The sequence below is a fragment of the Heloderma suspectum genome, chromosome 4 (genome assembly GCF_057233095.1).
Source record: "Heloderma suspectum isolate Gila_16-S chromosome 4, 16-S_ref, whole genome shotgun sequence".
Lineage (NCBI taxonomy): Eukaryota > Metazoa > Chordata > Lepidosauria > Squamata > Helodermatidae > Heloderma > Heloderma suspectum.
The window spans coordinates 108,571,962-108,585,178 of NC_139461.1; the positions used below are offsets into that span (position 1 = coordinate 108,571,962).

General features: G+C 42.7%; 1 protein-coding gene across 15 annotated transcripts in view; it reads right to left on the reverse strand.

The window, feature by feature from the left end:
* HIVEP1 (HIVEP zinc finger 1) overlaps positions 1 to 13,217 on the reverse strand; it is a 114,019-nt gene that overhangs the window by 24,579 nt on the left and 76,223 nt on the right. The window lies entirely within an intron of this gene.

Here is a 13,217-nt window from a genome sequence, read left to right on the forward strand (position 1 = left end):
CTCAGTGCAGGAAGCCTGATTCCCAGGCGGCCTCCCATCCAAGCAGTAACCAGGGCTGACCCTGCTTATCTTCCGAGATCAGATGACATCAGGCACATCCAGCCCTTTAAATGCTTGTTTGGAGTAGGCGGCAGGCTGCTCCCACAGGCAACGCAGCACTTTTTTCTCAAATTATAAAAAACTTCAAATGGATATGAGCAACATGTATGAGATACGGGAAACTATTTTTTAAAATTAAAACGATAGGACTACAACCTAAGACTATGCACATTTTCCTGGGAGTAAGCCCCACTGAACACATTGGGAATACTTCTAAATAATCAGTTATAGGACTGTGCTGTTAGAAACGCCTCTAGTAAGATAAAATGATCTGGTGGATTTGCATTATGTGGTTTCTGTAAGTCTCAGAGATGCCAGATATTAGTTGCCAAATGTCAATGTTACCACAGAGGAACGTGCCATCCAAGAGGCCTAACCTCCCCAACACTAGACAAGGACAGACACATGGACACTCAATATCAATATGCTGGTCAAAATAACTGGGGCTGTGTATATTCTGTAATCATACTGCGCAAAGACAGGAATAGGCACTGGGTACAGAATTCAGCATACTGGAAATTTTCCTTTCCATTGAAAATAAAAAGCATGTTTCTAGTCTTCATGGCCATGAAGATAGGCTCAAACATTTGTGTGGACAATGACCAGTGAAAGCTCAGATGCTGCGGAGGGGGTGGGAAGACGAAGCATGATTCCCAAAGATCACAGGGTAGATTCCAAAAACAATTTGCCCCTTCCCACAACTATTGGAGGTGGAATAAACTGTGATAAATATCTGTGCAATTGACCAAGTTGCAAAATTCATACAGACAGAAGAATTCAGTTTTTCGTGAGGAATTCTCCTTGGTTGCTAAGATTTCTGGAAACACGTGGCTCTGACTGTGTAAGAGGCAGGAATGGGATAGGAAGTCTCTCTTTTTAACCAAAATAAACAATCCCATCGACCAGTGGTGGCAGGTGGCTCTGCTGTCAGTAGGGTGGTAAATCAGCTCCGGGTGTCAGTCAGAACTCTAAAGGAGATATCCAAGGTGTGAAGTAGCGGATTTACCACCCCACTGACAGCAGAGCCACCAGCCTCCAGTGCCACAGATTAGGGGTAGGTAACCTGGTACCCTCCCGATGTTTTGGACTACAAATCCCAGGATGGCCAATGGTCAGGGTTATGCGAGTTATAGTCCTAAACATCTGGATGGCACAGGTTGCCTACCCCTAGAACAGACTGCCCCTACTTTCTGAGTACAGCTACAAGACAAGCCCAGCTCCCTGTCTACTGGCCAGTGTGACTTCAGTGAAAACCCTTTCCTGCCCCGTTATTTGGAATCCATGAGGCAAACCCCATCCACACAGCCTAACTTTAACAGAGCGTTTGCTTTTTCCTCTAGTCAACATCCACCTAGTCTAAACATTCCATATGCAGTTGTGCTATCTTTGATGCCACTGGGTGAGGGAGGAATGGAAGATCTTACGCTAGGGGAATGAAGAGAGTTGCAACTTCAAGCAGGCCCAGTTGTTGGCAGTTTAAAAATAATAACAATCACTGTCTTTTGCAATGAGAGGCTTGAATCACTAAACGCTGGAGCATCCTGGCATGTTTTGCTCTTATAGGTTAAGCATGTTATTTCAAAATGCCTTGCTTTTATATCCCACATCCTAAAGTACTTTGTTTGCTGCCAATGTATCAGAAGACAACAACAGCCAAGTAAAGCTTTTGGGGGGAGAAAGAGAGAGGCAGCACAAAAAGATGTCAACTACAAAACATTTACAAATGGTTATATACTTGAAAGAACCTAATAGCATTGCATTTTTGTCCAGAATTATCTGTTGGTACCTGATTTAGTAGCTGAAAAGAGATCCCCAAAGCAGTTTTTCTGTTTGTTTTCCAAATGTATCTCTACTGGAGAGAAAAGTAGCATACCAGTTGTCTAAAAGGGCAAAATATGTTTTCGCTTTCCCCTTGCTTATTTTTTTTTCTCCCATCATTTCCCTGTGTGTAAGCTGAACTCTTCATTTACCAACTGAAAGCTAATCCTTGTAATCTTTCCAAGATTATAAAATGGGCAAAAAATATAGGCCATGTTCCAAATTAATTGATGGGTATTATAGCCATACATATAAATTGTTTGGCTAGCATACTTAGCAAACTTTCTCGTTCCAATTAAAACAAACATGAGATTACATAACACTAAACTTTGAAGTTCTTAGTGACTACAACATTCAGTGCAGGTCTTAATATCCATAGTCAAGGGGCTCTCCTGACACTATGTGAATTATGACAAGCACAATCCACAAGAACATGTGTTGCGCAAGTCTATGGAAACGAATGGTAGCAGTACAAGCATGCAGTAGCACCCTTGTGCAACTCCCATGCATGCTAATATGAACAGTCAGTGTGTTCCTTAGCGGAAACAACAGGAGACAGAACTATGGCCTGAATGCCTATGAAATCAGTCAGGAGATGGGGATAAAGATAGGAGGAAATAGCTACCTAGTTATATAACTAGCAGATAATGAAATAACTGCCCACTATAATCTGCAAGTGTATAGACTATAAAAATGTGTTGATATTTTCAAAGCAAGAGACAGCAGTAACTTACAGTTCTGATTTTACCTATTCTATAAAATACAAGAAAAGGCAAAATACAACTAGCCCTTTGCTCTTTTGTAAATACAGTAATTTGTTCCTCTTTGCACCATTGAATTCTGTCTCTTTATTTCCATTTTAGAAACAGGAAACTGAGCGGCAGAGCCAGGCAGGAGAGGTGTGCAGTCACATCTTAATCCAGGGTAGAACCCATGTAGGGTGGCCATGTGCTCTCCTTTACAGAGGACAGTCCTCCTGGTCGTCCAGTCCGACTCCAGTTTAAAGATTAAAAAATCATCAGAAGAACAGGGGGCCTGAAGTTCCTCATCAACAGCAGCAGACTAAGCAAGGCACACAGGTTTCTTGGTCACAGTCTTCTCCATTATGGTAAAATGCATTGTATTTCTAGTTAAAATATAACAAGTATTTCTATGCGTGCATATAAATTGGTACATACAAATCTGTTCTTTTGGATGATGCATTTCCTCTTTTTTGATAAGTGGCCCCCACTGTCAGCTGGTGAAACTGGATCTGGGGGCTATGACTGAAGCCTGAAGTATAGCCTGCTAGTATTGACCAGACCAGGCCAGGCTACTGGTTTTTCAAGCAGGCACAGCTAATCCAGAGGATTCATAGTGCCTGCCAGTGCACACACTTTTAATGTCTTGCAGTAAATTAGGCATGAAGCATTAATATTTCTTAATATCTATACTGCCTGTCATGTAAAACATATCCAGGAGGTGTAATACTATAGATCTTGTATATTTTCACAGTATAAATTATGGCATTTACTAACAGCCACTGAAGATATACTGCAATCTGATTAACAAGACAAATGGAAGACGAGGAATATAATGTATTGCCATGCACGAGCTGTGTTCAAGTCCTATTAAGTGGGATGTCACATGTCAGCTCCAAGTAAAAATGAATGGAGACTGCAAATTAGCAATGATTGGTTGCATTCACTGAATGTTAAGCTTTAAAATGTAATTGAATATAAAGACATAAAAGTTCTATAATATTTTATAAATATTATAGTAGGGCTGATTTAACGTAATTATAAACACTTGTGGAATATTTCTAAATTTTGGACCACTTTTAATGGTTTAGATTGGCTTATACCACATAATACAGGAAACTTAAGAAATAATACAGAAACGTGTAAGAACACTACTGAGACTACACATCATTGCAGAAGATGAAGCACATGCTTACAAAAAAGTGTTCATTTACGACATCATTAACAATGCACCTTTGTTACTCTCAAAAGTATGTTTTTACACCTCCTCCTTCAGATTCAGGTAATCGGAGCAAATATAAAAAAATGAGATGACATGCCCAGGATTTAAATATGGCATGCTGACATTTTTAGTGAACTTGCAGGCTGGTACTGAAGCAATGATACTGTGTGTGAGTGTGTCCATCTCAACCCCAAGTTAAGTGTACCCACTCTTTCCCCAGAAATGAATCCCCCCTTCCTATTATTTCTGGTTTAAGGATACATTGGGATCAATATTAACCAAACAAATCAAGCTGTATTTCCTCATTATCTAGATAGTTAACAAGGACTGAAGCTAGTTAAGAATCCTGGTTCAGTGAGGAACTTAGTTTTTACTTCAGTTAATGTTGGCTCCAATGTATCCCAAAACTGTGGTAAAGGTAGAAGCAGGGACTATGTAGTTCAAGGGAGGTGACTGCATGATCCCACACCCATTACACCTGATCTCTTAACATAGGGCCTCTCTTAATCCTGGTTAAGTCTGCACAAACTTTGAGTATAAAATAATATTTTCCAAATTCTCTTCTGCATATATAGCCCATAGCTTGCCTTAGTACAGCTACTTAGAATAGTAAATAATGTTTTGTTCCTTACAAAAAAAATCCCCTAAATATTGCCAGCCCCATGAAACACCTGCCTTTCCCAAAATGAATGTTTTGAATGTGCTAAAAAAAGCAGACCCGGAACATTCAAAGTAGACTAAGAATTGGATATTTTATTTGATAAACTTCCCACTAAGAGAAGGATGTAACAACGGCATGGTTACAGCAGCTAGAAGTGGCATTAGCTCCATCATTGACTATTACTGAGTGCTGAGTACTCCCAGCAGCTGAGTGGGCAGGAAGCTTTAGTCTGTTTCCCGCCTCCCAGCTGAGCAGAGCAGAGCAAGCTGTTCCAGCTGGTCCAGGGACTACAGAAGCAAGCAAGCTCCCAGACAGCGAGTGACCAGAGAGAGTGCACAGGGGGAGCAAACAGGAGTTGGCCAGGGGAGTTGCAGTGGTAGAAGAGACAAAGGAGACAGAGGCTAAGAGGTAAGTGGGCTGCAGGAAGCCCAGGGGGCTGCCCTTTATCCTTCTGATTGGCTGTGAGCTCACCAGGTGCTTCTGAGAGCTCCAACTGAATTGGAGTGGCCTGAATACTCCCAGCAGCTGAGTGCGCAGGAAGCTTCAGTCTGTTTCCTGCCTCCCAGCTGAGCTGAGCAGAGCAGAGCAGAGCAGAGCAGAGCAGAACAAGCTGCTCCAGCTGGTCCAGGGACTACAGAAGGAAGCAAGCAAGCTCCCAGACAGCGAGCGACCAGAGCGAGCGCACAGGGGGAGCAAACAGGAGTTGGCCAGGGGAGGTCAAGGGGGAGGCCCCTAACATTTTTTTCATTTTTTATTTTATTTTATTTTTAACTAACTTTTTCCATTTATTTGTCTTGTAACACACACTTTCACACAAGTGGGACTCTGCTTTTAACCTCTACTGAGTAGAGGAACAGGCATAGGCTAGTCTAGAACAATCACAAAGCTAGACACAAAAAGGGAAAAGAGGCAATGGAAGGACAAGACTCTCCAGTGGTGGTGACCTGCAAGGTGTCTGCAATGTTTGTTTTCTTGCCTGAGAACAACATGGCCTACACCTGCAACAAGTGCAAGTTGATCACGCTGCTGGAAGAAAAAGTAAGTGGACTGGAGCGGCGACTGTCGACCCTCCGGGGAATAAGAGAACACGAAGAGTTCTTGGACAGACTGGGGGAACTACAGCAGCAAAGGGAAGACCAGAAGCTTGAAGAGCAACAGCAAGATGAGGCAGTGGGAAATGCTGAGGTGAAGAAAAATGGAGTAGAGGATACTCCTTGGAAAAGGGTGACAGTTAGGAGAAGAAGAACTAGATGCCACTCTGCGCCAGTGGAAGCAGTGGAGCTGTGGAACCGTTTCCAGGATGAGACTTGCAGATGAGACTGGAGGACAGCCTGCAGAGGAAGAATCACAGGGGAACCTACATGAGAGTGAGCAAGAGGCTGAAGGTCAGTCAAACAGAGGCGATGAAACCCAGGACTACAACAATAAGAGGAGAGGAGTGGTAGTAGTGGGAGACTCCTTGCTGCGCGGGATAGAGACCCAAGTATGTCGCGAAGACCCGTGGACTCGCCAGGTATGTTGTCTCCAGGGAGGACGAATTAGAGATGTGACTGAAAGGTTGCCTGCACTCATAAAGCCCACTGACAGATATCCCTTTCTTCTCATCCATGTGGGAACAAATGATACCGCCAAGCGGAGCTACGAAGAAATCACGTCAGACTTTGAAGCTCTGGGAAGGAAACTCAAGAACTTTGGGGCCCAGATAGTTTTCTCATCCATCCTTCCAGTAGTTAGAAGAGCGATAGAAAGGGAACGAAAAATACTCTGGGTGAATGACTGGCTACGAAGGTGGTGCCGACGAGAGAGATTTCTGGGACCACGGGCTATACTTCCTGGAAGATGGGCTGTTGGCAAGGGACGGGTTGCACCTCACAAAGGATGGGAAGAATGTGTTTGGCCACAGCATGAAGAACTTCATCAGGAGGGCTTTCAACTGAATCCTACGGGGAAGGGAGATGTAATGTTGGGGTTAACAATGGACGTAGGCACAAGCACTGCAACGGAGAGAACAGCTCTGATAGCGCCCAATAATAGTCTTCAGACACATGTAGGAAGAAAGCCAGACTATGAAGCACATGGTCTTCGATGTCTATATACTAATGCCCAGAGTATGGGAAACAAACAGAACGAACTTGAACTCTTAATACAGGAGGGAAATTATGACTTGATAGATATAACTGAGACTTGGTGGGATGACTCTCCTGACTGGAATACAGCAATTGGAGGATATAACTTGTTCAAAAAGAACAGGAGGAACAGAAAGGGAGGTGGGGTTGCACTATATGTGAAAAATACATATCTCTGCACAGAAATACAGGAGGATGAGCTTGGTAGCCCTATCGAGAGCATCTGGATCAAAATAAATGGCGCAAACAATAAAAGGAACCTGGTGGTCGGAGTCTACTACCGGACACCCAACCAAGGAGAAGACGAGGATGAAACTTTTGAAAAGCAAATAGCCAATGTTTTAAGGAAGCATGATGTAGTAGTAATGGGGGACTTCAATTTCCCCGATATTTGTTGGGAGACAAATTCTGCAAAACATGGCCCCTCCAGGAAATTCACACATGACTTGTGTGGTGGATAACTTCCTCCTACAGAAAGTAGAGGAAGGAACTAGAGGATCGGCTATCCTTGACTTGATCCTAACCAACAGACATGACTTAGTGGATAAAGTAGCAGTTACAGGAACTCTGGGGGAAAGCGACCATGTTGCACTTGAGTTCTTGGTTCTAAGGGAAGCAAAAGCCGAGTGTAGTCAAACACGCACCCTGGATTTTACGAAAGCTGATTTTAATAAACTCAGAACAATGATCAGAAAGGTCCCATGGCAAGCAATGCTAACGAGAAAAGGAGTCCAAGATGGGTGGGAGCTTTTAAAAAAGGAAATTCTCAAGTCACAATCACAATCAATTCCAACAAGGAGAAAAGGTGGAAGACAACAGAAGAAGCCAAGGTGGCTTCACAAAAAGCTTAGAGATGACCTGAAAACAAAAAAGGACACATATAGGAAGTGGAAAGAAGGCCAAGTAACAAAGGAAGAGTACAGGCAGGTAGCACAGAATTGCAGGGATGGCGTCAGGAAGGCTAAAGCTGAGAACGAGCTGAGGTTAGCGAGGGATGCTAAAAACAACAAAAAGGCTTTCTTCAGCTATGTGCATAGTAAAAGGCAGAGGAAAGAAATGGTGGTTCAGCTATTAAATAAGGATGGCAAAACGATAACAGATGACAAAGAAAAGGCAGAGGTGCTCAATTCCTACTTTGGCTGTCTTCTCCCAAAAGAGGGTCTATGACCCCCCTGGCAAAGGCGAAGTGCAGGCTGAAGGGGCAGGATTGCAGCTTGAGATCGATAGGCATATGGTCAAGGAACACCTAATTACTTTGAATGAGTTCAAATCTCCAGGGCCAGATGAACTGCATCCTAGAGTAATAAAGGAACTGGCAGAAGAACTCTCAGAACTGCTGTCTGTTCTCTTTGAGAAATCATGGAGGACGGGGGAAGTGCCAGATGACTGGAGGAGGGCTAATGTTGTCCCTATCTTCAAAAAGGGTAAAAAGGAGGAACCTGGGAACTACAGACCAGTCAGTCTGACATCAATCCCAGGGAAAATTCTGGAGCAGATGATAAAGCAATCCATCTGGAAGCACCTTGAAAACAATGCCGTGATTACTCGAAGCCAACATGGATTTGTCAAAAACAAGTCCTGCCAGACAAATCTGAACTCATTTTTTGATCAAGTAACCTCCCTTGTAGACCGTGGGAATCCTGTAGACATCATATACCTCGACTTCAGCAAAGCTTTCGACAAAGTGCCCCATGATATCCTGATGAGCAAACTAGCTCAAAGTGGGCTAGATGAAACAACGATCTGGCAGATCCAAAGTTGGCTACAGAATCGGACTCAAAGAGTGCTTATCAATGGGACCTTCTCAAACTGGGGAGAGGTAACGAGTGGGGTACCGCAGGGCTCAGTCCTGGGCCCAGTGCTCTTCAACATTTTTATTAATGACTTGGAGGAGGGGGTGCAGGGAATGCTGATCAAATTTGCAGATGACACAAAATTGGGCAGGATAGCTAATACTTTGGAAGACAGAAACAAAATTCAAAGTGATCTGGAGTGCTGGGCAGAAAACAACAGAATGACATTTAGTAGGGATAAATGCCAAGTTCTGCACCTAGGAAAAAGAAACCAAATGCACAGTTACAAGATGGGGGATATGTGGCTCAACAACACTACAAGCGAGAAAGATCTTGGAATTGTCCATCACAAACTGAATAGGAGCCAACAATTTGATGTGGCTGCAAAAAAGGCAAATGCTCTTTTGGGCTGCATTATAGAAGCATAGCTTCCAAATCCCAGGAAGTACTAGTTCCCCTCTACTCTGCACTGGTTAGGCCTCATCTGGAGTACTGTGTCCAGTTCTGGGCACCACGCTTTAAGGATGCAGACAAACTGGAGAGGGTTCAGAGGAGGGCAACAAATATGATCAGAGGACTGGAAACAAAGCCCTATGAAGAGAGACTGAAAGAACTGGGCATGTTTAGCCTTGAGAAGAGAAGCCTTAGGGGAGATATGATAGCGCTCTTCAAGTACTTGAAAGGTTGTCACAGAGAAGAAGGCCAGGATCTCTTCTTGATCATCCCAGAGTGCAGGACACGGAATAATGGGCTGAAGTTACAGGAAGCCAGATTCCGGCTGAACATCAGGAAAAACTTCCTGACTGTTAGAGCAATACGGCAATGGAACCAATTACCTAGGGAGGTAGTGGGCTCTCCCACACTGGAGGCATTCAAGACAAGGCTGGACAGCCATCTGTCAGGGATGCTCTGACTTGGATTCCTGCATTGAGCATGGACTCGATGGCCTTGTAGGCCCCTTCCAACCCTACTGTTCTATGATTCTATTAGCACATAATTTGCTGAATGTGAAGAAATCAGTGTTACTCAAATGTTTGTCGTGATCCACTCACTCCTACGTGGGGCTTATTGTGTCTTGCAGGACGATCTACCAAATGAAGATCTTGCCTAAGCCACCTGCATGGATTATTTAGGGCTGCTTCCAATGTTAATACTCCCTGTTTACATTCTGAAAAAAAATCCTAAAGCAGGGATGGGAAACATGTGGCCCCTGCCACCTAGTGGCAACCCCCCATTTTTTGGAAAAAAAATCCACCTCCCCAAATGGCATCCATAGTGGCTATGGAGCACCAAAACAGCCAAATTTAGCCTACTTACAAGCTAAATTTGGCCCTTTGGGCTCTCTGTAGCTGCTACAGAAGACCCAAAAGGTGACATTTAGCATGCAAACAAGCGGGTTGCCACCAAATTTCAGTGGCAAACCAGTGATTTCAAGCTTTTTTCCTTTTTTTGGAGGGTGTCCTGCAAGACGCCCTGTGAATTACAGACTGCATGGCACCCTGCAGTGAGGGTCCAGGGGCAAAATGATCCTTCGACCTCTGGAGGTTGCCCCCCCGCACCCTAAGGGGTTGCAGCTAGACAATGTACAGTCTTTATAATTTTTCAAATGGTCAAATGCAAGATCTGGAAGCCTTCCCTGCTGCTTAATACACACTTTTATCCCCAACACTAGTAGGAAAAATTACATGTTGGAAATAGGGATGTCCAGATTCTTTGAAATCCATCCTGTGTGGGCTTCGTGGATTGTGTGGTGTCATTCCTTCCCGCGTCCATTCACAGACGGATTCAAATTTTTGTTTTTCCATTATGCGGAAAAATACACAAATAATTCCGTAAGAGGGTTCACAACCAGTTACATAATTTACATTAGTACATAACATTTAGCACATTGTCCCCCATTCCATTTAACTCCCCCCCCCGTATATTTTCCAGGACGATGTATGTCTCAGAAGAAACTTGAATATTTTCCTACAAATAAATTTACATACATTTTGGGAAAGTAAAAAAAAGATCCAAAAGTCCATGGACTCCATGCAGCCTGAGGAGGCCAGCCTGCATGGATTCCACAGGTCACTCTTAGAAATCTGAACTCATTTTCATCTAACTCCCAATTTCTCTAGCATGCCTAGCTGGAAATGCACTTGACAAATCTCTCTCTCTTCAGAATCTTAAGAATAACGGCCTTAGTGAGAAAGGGTTTTTTTTTAGCCCTTATGGTTGTAGATAAAAAACTATCTTGCAAATATGAAGATTCAGAAAGAGCAGTCAAAAGGATCCTATGTGTATTGTTTCACACGCCCTTATTTCTAAGCCCACACATCAGTAACTGATGGCTCATACTTTCAACCAATTGGGATTAGCAATATCAGCGGAACAGTTAGCTCAGCTATCTGGAAAATACAGCTAATAAGAACTTTGACATGCTCCACCCAAACATGAAAATATTGTTTACCCAATAGTGAAATGTGTCAAAGGCCCACATTCAAATATCTATGTATGTATGTATGTATGTATGTATGTCTCTAGTAGAGAAACTTCCAGTAGTTTTTGAAAGGAGGTCCTCTCCAGTTAAATCTGAGAAAGTGGTGTTTATACCAGCCTTCCCCAACCTGGTGTCCTCCAGGCATGTAATTCCAAAACTTCCAGATGTGTTGGACCACACCTTCCATCGCCCCAGTCAGCATGGCCAATGGCCATGCTGACCTGGGGTGATGGAAGGTGTGGTCCAACACATCTGGAAGGTACCAGGATGGAGAAGGTTGCTTTACCAACTTCTTTGAATGAGTGCTTAAATGATCTTTTCCATTTTCAAACTCATACTACAAACTGAACTAATCTCATGAAATATTAATAGAACTGCTAGGATTTACTGGCTCTGATACAGATAAGGAACTCTGCTGTGCTGCCAGAGCTCCCTGCATGCAGGGGGCACAGAGTTCTCTTCCAAATCAAGAAATGCTCCATTCGTACAGTAAGAGTTACAGGGAGATAGGAATGATGGGTAGAATTCAATAAGGGAGGAACTACTGCCTCTTGGAGAACCTCTTCTGGTTCAACTTCAGCATGGCAGCTGGGCTTTCTTTCACACTCACTACATGTGAGCAGTGGGATGATTTCTTGACCAAGCAGAGGAGATAGTGTAAGAGCACTTTGACCATGGAACCAGTTACCAGTGGGTAGTCTCTTCTTCACTGGAGATCTTCAAGCAGAGGGTGGACAATCATTCCAGTATTAAATAGGACAACTAGATGGCCTACAACTCTATGGGTAGTATCTAATGTTAAATAGACCCATTTAAATGAATGGGGTTCAGTCACAACAAACTGAAGTCCCATACATTTCAGTGGGTCTACTTTAAGTAGTACAGACATTGGGTACTACCCTGTGACTCCCCTCTATGTTTAGAGGAGATTGATAAGAAGGGTGGGTTTGGTGTGTTGTTGTTGTTGTTTGCAATATTAGAGTAGTTAGTAGTTTTTTGCAGTAGTAAATTTTGTAATTGCTCAACCCTTCCCACAGGAGTTAATTTGTGACAGTGCCCATCAATTCTCAAAAATACAAATGTGCCCATGAGCCTAAAACTGCTGGAGACTCCTAGCAGATAAACAAGAGCATAATACTGGAGAAATCTTTAGAAGCTGCACCAAAATAATGGCCCAGTGCAGCTATCTTTGCTTTTTATGTGCCTTGGAAAATACTATATTTAGCCATTCAGGGTGGAATCTACCACCAGAAGAGGATATTTTACCACCTGAAGAGGGACTTTATATTCTGACAGTCCTCCAAGACCTCAATAATACTATAGAATTTGGCTTCAATGGACTTCTCTACCTAATGCACCACCTAAAATAAATCTCCAGCTTTGTGAATATAAGGACTTTTCTATTTCTGCTCTCTTTGTTTTTTATCTGATCTATCATGTATTTTTTATTATTCTAGAATCCATTTAGGATATGATGTTAATAGGAAGTATTTTTTAATATAAAACACAGTCATTAGAATGTGAGATATTAGAGCACAGGAATTCCCTCTATGACTGCAAACAGATGGATCCAGAGAGAGATCACATTGTCCCACTAGCTTTCAAAGCTTGAAAATCAACTGTAGTTTAGGACTAAGAAGGGATTTTTCTTCACCCATTCCACTAACTGCAAATTTTATGTCTACATTTTACGTTTAAAAAATAAATTATATACTTAATGCCAACTTGTGCTCCAAAAACATTATCTCCCGCCTTCTAAAAAAAAACTGAGAGAGACTCCTTCAAGACAACATACTTGACTATTATAATAAAATGTAGCTTCCTGTAAGCCCTTAGAATAAATTTTTTAATGATATTTTTAAAAATATCTTGAAGAAAAACAGGTGAGGCATCTGTGCAACAAGAAAACATGCACGGGAAAGCAGAGTTCTACTTTTGTTCAGAAAATGCATTAAATGCCTACTCCGTATTAGTACAATGTCAGCTTCCCTTTACTCATCTGACGTTCATTTAATCAAGCCACATACTTCTTCGCAGCTCATTTTCACACAGGGCAAGGCCTTCAAACAGAAACACATTGTGAAAAGCTCCTCAGCAGTTCTGACATGGCAGACTTGGGCTGCAATTCCAAGTCTGCCACTGAATTGGACTTCTCTGCTACTTAGAGGTTGTCAGTTATGTAGAATTATGTGGTGGCCTTACCCTGAGAGAAAATGAGCAGTCATAAAGTACAGGGCACCTTAACATTTCATTTCTCATCAACTGAATTTTTGATG